The sequence below is a fragment of the Octopus bimaculoides genome, chromosome 9, assembly GCF_046866305.1.
Source record: "Octopus bimaculoides isolate indiv1 chromosome 9, ASM4686630v1, whole genome shotgun sequence".
Classification (NCBI taxonomy): domain Eukaryota; kingdom Metazoa; phylum Mollusca; class Cephalopoda; order Octopoda; family Octopodidae; genus Octopus; species Octopus bimaculoides.
Window position 1 is genome coordinate 85,757,236 of NC_142936.1, and position 7,212 is coordinate 85,764,447.

The window sequence follows — 7,212 nt, forward strand, 5'->3', positions numbered from 1 at the left end:
CGATTCTGCCAGCTCGCCACCTTAATAATAATAATAATAATAATAATAATAATAATAATAATAATAATAATAATAATAATAATAATAATAACTGCCCGGATGCAGTACCAGGCAGTGGTTCTCATGGCTTTTGATCTTAATTGATTGGAAGTGTTATCATGTACATTGTTTTGTCTTGGTATAAAAGATGGGCTACAGCAAATATTCTGCTTAATACCACAGATTTGCTTGTCAGTTGTTTGACCTTAACCAGTTGAGCATGTCCCTTGGTGGCTGACAATATGTGCATCTCTGATCATGAGCAGAAGTAGTGGGGGAGAATCATAGCCATGTGTTGAGAGGAATTCTTTGGGGTTTGAATAATTCACCTTTGGAAACATGGGTGTTTTGCTCAACATCCTTAAACAAACCTTATTCAGGGATGTTTTGAGCGGAATGGGCTATTCGACATAACTGGGCCCCACCTGCGAGGTCATGTGCTGTTTCTCTTGATATGAGATCACCATGTCGCGCACATATGGTTGTGATGCATGTGCCTGGTGTACCCTTATCAGGCGGGTAGTCATGATGGGTATAATGGGCTTCGTATATTTTACCCCAGTGTCACTTTGATGACATGCACTGCTCTCTCACTCAATAATAATAATAATAATAATAACAATAATGGAGTTGGAGGTCGACTTTACCTTTCAGCCTTTCGCGGTCGATAAATTAAGTAACAGTTGAATGCTGGGGTCGATGTAATCGACGAGTCCCCTCCCCACAAATTTCAGGCCGTGTGCCTAAAATAGGAAAGATTATTATTATTATTATTATTATTATTGTTATTATTATTATTATCAGTAGTAGTAGTAGTAGTAGTAGTAGTAGTAGTAATTTCGATTGGTCCGTTATAGAATCTGCGTCCTTCTGCATTAACTGCTCAAGAAGATGCGATTTTATCTCTCTCAGAGATAAAGTCTCACATTCCATAAAAATCCTTTGCAACTTCGATCGAAACATCACAATTTCTGAATTCTTGCAGACACTTCTGTGACGACAAATTATGGACAAATTTCCAATTACCAACAGGATAGGATTCTCTATTTTCTACGTAATGGATTTTCTTTAGGCTGAAAAAAAGGGTATTTATTTGTTACTCTTCTACTCTTTTACTTGTTTCAATCATTTTGACTGCGGTCATGCTGGAGCACCGCCTTTAGTCGAGCGCAAATCGACCCCAGGACTTATTCTTTGTAAGCCTAGTACTTATTCTATCGGTCTCTTTTTGCCGAACCACTAAGTGACGGGGACGTAAACACACCAGCATCGGTTGTCAAGCGATGTTGGGGGGACAAACACAGACACACAAACACACATACACACACACGCATATATATATATATGTATGTATATATATATATATATATAATATATACGACGGGCTTCTTTCAGTTTCCGTCTACCAAATCTACTCACAAGGCTTTGGTCGGCCCGAGGCTATAGCAGAAGACACTTGCCCAAGGTGCCACGCAGTGGGACTGAACCCAGAACCATGTGGTTGGTAAGCAAGCTACTTACCACACAGAAACTCCTGCGCCTATTCCTGCGCCTATTCCTAGCCAAAAAAAAAAACATTTTTTTATTGATCATCGTTAAAACTTTAATAATAGATGCTTCCCGCTGCTTTCGAGTGATTATGGAGCAAGAAACTGCATTAAATAGAAATATCACGCGATACCAGTTGTTATAGTACATGATACATACAAACATCACGTGTTTTCGCATGTGAACATGTGAAGCTATTCAATATTCTGCGCCTGCTGATGAATATATGATTGTGTGACGAATTTTTCAACGATTTTTTGTTTTCCATGATCAATCAAATTTCCCTGTACTTTTGGCCCATCAAATTTCGTTATCGATCGTCAACATATCATGAGGATATAAACAGTGAATTAACTGCTTTGTTATTGAAAATAGTTTCTTTCTTTTCACTTTATCGAGGACAGATAAGCAGTGTCTGAGCTTATTAATCAAAGATATCTCTTATTTCGTATTGCTGACAGCGTTATTTATACGAAGAAGTTTCGATGTGAGCCTTCGATATTCCAGTAAGAGCAGCCAAATATCGTTCAAATACTAATTCACAAACTTAGAAAAGGTCACATTACATAATGTGACCCTAGGTGCTTTGCATATAAGAAAAAGACTGGATAGCCACAGCTGGAATGCTTTTAGTCCTAGGTTCGCTCGGTCAGAACTTACTTGGCACTAAACAACGCGCGTGCACGTGCACGCGCGCGCACACACACACACACACATACATACAGACGTATATATATATATATATATATATATATATATATATATAATAATATTATTAGGGACAAAATCCAAAATTATAGGTAAAAAACTCAATTAAAATCAATTTATAAAAAATTAAAATTAAATTGAGCCTTATAGATAAAGTATATATAAAATATATAGTTTTAGGGAAAATAACCAATTTTCAAGAACTCATCGATGAAAATCCACTATCACATACAGAAAAATTAATAATTAAAAGCACAATAAATGAGTATAATATAAAGTAAATATCATAAGATAAATATAATAAAAAGATTACACGTGTTTCATAACCAATTTTCAAATAGAAAAGAAATTTTAATCGATTAAAATCAATTGAAATTATCGAAAATAAGTTCTATTCAAAAATATAGCTACTCGTCAGATCGTAAGTAGAACAATAATTAGATATATATCTCAACCAACAATAAGTACCAAATGAATTAATATGAAATACTTATTATATAAAGATAGAAAAATTATTTAAAAAATATCATAATATCAAAATAATAACCATTCAATAATCATCCCTTCATCCATTATAATAACATGTATATTATATACAAAAAACATCTTACATAAATTATCATTGTTTTAAATTATCATTGTTTTAAATACAAGTTGAACGAAGTTTAAGTTTAAAATAATAATGAAGATAAAATTAGTACATATTTAACCGGTGTAAAAAATATTTTCACTTGTCCGGCCATTGATCGAGAGATAAAATACAAACCACATCCTGCTGACTGCAAAACTCCCGCCAAATTAGCCGCAAAAAACACACACACGTCCATTTCATATGTCTTTCACTTTCTCTATGATTATACACACGTCCAATACAATAGCTCTCACATACATTTTCGTCTTCTACAGGTATGTATCTATTCTATAATATAAATTGTTTTTCTATAAGCGTATAACAATTACTTATTCCATACTTCTTCACTTAGCTTTTATCTTCACTTCTCTTAAATTAGATACGTCTGCTATTAATTCTTACATACAATTTCCCCATTAATTCTTACAGCTTCATTTTCTGTTTAAGCAATTCTTAACGTCGACTTCTTAATGCCTCTTCTACTTTTTCCTAGCCACCATACTTAACGAGAACATCGATTAAAACTTATTCTACGCCAATTCTCCTTTCTTCTGCCATTAACACAACCAGTTGCTCACACACCTTACAGTTTCTCATTCTCTAGCATCACATAATGCTAGAAATAATAGCATTGGATGAAAAAAGTCGAAGACTGCTCGTGAGACATGAACCTACACCTCCTGATCCGAAAGAATTTTTCAACTCAACGTTTATATGTTATTAGTTACAGATTTACTAGATGTGCTTCGAGATCCGATGTTCCAAAAGGAAAAGGAATTATTTCACAGTCTTTCGAAAGACATATATTCATATGTACATATATTCATATACACACATTTATATATACGTAAACACACACACTCACACAAACTTACACACATACACACACGCACATACATATATGTGTGTGTGTGTGTATGTATGTGTGTGTGTTTGAGCTGTTTACAACCGAGCGGTTGGGAATAGTCGTGCCTGAGGCAAAACCAGGAATAGACTGTCAACTTTTCATAAGATAGACGTATTCAACAAAACATCATAAATGTATTCTTTTCAATTCAGATAATGATTGGACAGTATAAAATAAATTTATAATATATTTTATGCTACATGGTGTGTGTGTGTATGTGTGTGTGTGTGTGTGTGTGTGTGTGTGTGTGTGTGTGTGTGTGTGTGTGTGTGTATACACATGTTAATATCGAACAGTAAGAATGGGTGCTTCAACCTCAACACCGCATTGGTGGATAAATATTCTTTATTTGGGGATTAAGGCTATCATTGGTTTCATGTAGTAAATTCTTAGCAATTATCAGGCCTACTACATGTGACGTTGGTATTCGTATCCAAGAAGGAGGCAAGTACCAACATCATATGCAGCAGGCTTTTTAACAACTGGGAATTCTCGGCATAAAGGCAATGGTACCCCACTTAATCCACAAATAAACATATATACTACGGGTTTCTTTCAGTTTCCGCGTATGAGATCCCTTCACAAGGCTTTGTTCGGTCCGGGGTCATAGTAGAAGACATTCATCCGAGTTGCTAAGCAATGGGACTGGACCTGGAACCATTTAGTTGGGAAGCAAACTTCACCAGCTACGCCTGTTCGCAGTTTATAGAGCTGTCGAAATCTGGTTCAGGTTTCACAGCCAAAGAAGAGAGAAGATGGCGCAAGTGCTTTATGCACCATTATTTCAAACTCAAGAGAGGATGGCACAAGTACCTCTTACACCTTAAGTCTAGTTGATTGTCTTCAGTCTAGATCCTTATATATCCGTCTTCTCAGACGACCAAATATTACACAGACACGTTTTATCTTGTACAGGATTTCCTTATCCATATCTCCATTCTCTGATTGGTGTCTACCTACGTAGATGTTACAGTTACTCGGGATTCTCCATCATCAGTTTGTGTACCTGGTTGACTGGACCAGATTCCTGCTTGTTGGCTGCTTCTTAATGTCAGTTCTGTCTGAGATTTCAAGCAACGAAGTTCTAACAACAAATTATCAAACATTGATTCTCTTAATTTGGACACCACAAAAGATATAAGCTGACATCAAACATTATTACCAGTTTCCAAGCGGCGAGCTTACAGAGTCGTTAGTGCGTAGAACAAAATGCTTATCGGCATTTCTCCCGAATCCTTACGTGCTAAGTTCAGATAACACCGAGGTCGACTTTGCTTTTCATCCGTTAGGTGTCAACACTATTCACGTTGCTCTAATTCGTTCAGCTGACAGTGTGCTGTGTCCTTCAGCAAGACACTTAATTTCACACTCCTCCCGTCAACTTAACTAGCACAAACGTGTTGTACTTGTATTTCAAAGGGCCAGCCTTGTCACATTCTGTGTCATGCTGAATCTCCCAGAGAACTACGTTAAGGGTACATCTGTCTGTGGAGTGCTCAGCCACTTGCACGTTAATTTCACGAATAGGCTGTTCCATTGATCGAGTCAACTGAAACACTCGTCGTCGTAACCAGCCAGCCATGTGCTGGTATCGATGTTATCAACTTACCCCTCCACTTAAAATTGCTGGCCTTGTACCAAAAATAGAAAGTATAATTGCCACTTTCAATAAGGGAGACAAATCAGATTGGGGAAACCATTGAGAAATCTTCCTTTTGTCAACAGTCGGAAGCTTTCTAACTCATCTTTTGGTTACATATTCAAATTTCAATCTGGTTTTCTATATTCGAGAACCACTGTTGATATGATCTGTACTCGTTTGTTACAGAAAAAAAAATACAGTAACACATACTGCTGTATATGGTCTTCCTTTGATCTCAGTAAAGAATTTGGTTCCGTAAATTGTGAAGCTTCTGTGAGAAGTGCTAACCAAACTTTGCTACACATAAAACTAAATCTCAATCATGCGGCTTCAGCAGAAGATCTCCAGCCATTTGTGTATACATATACATGCGTGTGTGTGCACGTGAGTCTGGATGTATATATGTGTGTACGTATGTATATGTCTGTGCATAAATATATTTGTGCGCGTGTGTGTGTCTACATAGCAAGCCAGCGAGTAGTAGTGGTGGTGGTGGTGGTGGTGGTGGTGGTGGTAGCAGTAGTAGTAGTAGTAGTAGTAGTAGTAGTAGTAGTAGTAGTAGTAGTAGTAGTAATAGTAGTAGTAGTAGTAGTAGTAGTAGTAGTAGTAGAGCCATATCATCACGTGTAAAATGTGTTGCAACAGACACTGTTGAAATATTTCTCAGCCCGATTTAAAAGAACTCGCGAGGGCACACAGACACACAGACACACACACACACACACACACACACACACACACACACAAACAAAGACAAACATGATAAAGAGGAGGAGGAGGAGAAGAAGAAGAAGAAGAAGAAGAAGAAGAAGAAGAAGAAGAAGAAGAAGAAGAAGAAGAAGAAGAAGAAGAAGAAGAAGAAGAAGAAGAAGAAGTAGAAGAAGAAGAAGGAGGAGGAGGAGGAGGAGGAGGAGAAGAAGAAGAAGATGATGATGATGCCAAGTTGTCAGTGGTGTTAGTTTTGTTGAAATTCAAACAAAACTACGAAACGATTCAATAAAATGCTGAACTTCAGAAAAAAAAAAGAAAAAGAAAAAAGTCTTCCCATATTTCGCTTCCGTCTGTTGATGGCGTGAATGTGAGGAATTTGGTGCCATCAGCATTATTATCTAGAGAAAACTGTTATTTATCTATATTCATTTTATCAAGGCCACTCTGTAGTAAACATTATCTTTCGTAAACAAAGCCTCTCTCACCCACTCATTGCTTCTAAACAAAAGCTATAGGCACCCTTCTTTAATTCTCTTTATCTCCCTCTTTTTCTGTCTGTCTGTCTCACCCCTTCTCACTTTCTCTCCCTCATTTACTCTCCTGCTACAATGCCCTAAAGTTACATTCACATCATCATCGATATACGAAACGTAGTAACAACAATCAGTGCTGGCTTTAATTTCTATAGAATATCTGCAGAGATAACCTTAATAAATAATGTAAAAGCACATTGCTAACGCAGTAGAACGCTGCATTGGCTTATCAAAACGTTTAATATACTTTATAATATATTAAATATATATAGATAATGCTGGCATGACGAAATACCACGTACCTACAAGTCATCGATATTATGTTTAGTAAAGAAAGCGGCGAGCTGGCAGAAACGTTAGCACGCCGGGCGAAATGCTTGGCGGTATTTCGTCTGCCGTTACGTTCTGAGTTCAAATTCCACCAAGGTCGACTTTGCCTTTCATCCTTTCGGGGTCGATAAATTAAGTACCAGTTACGCACTGGGGTCGATGT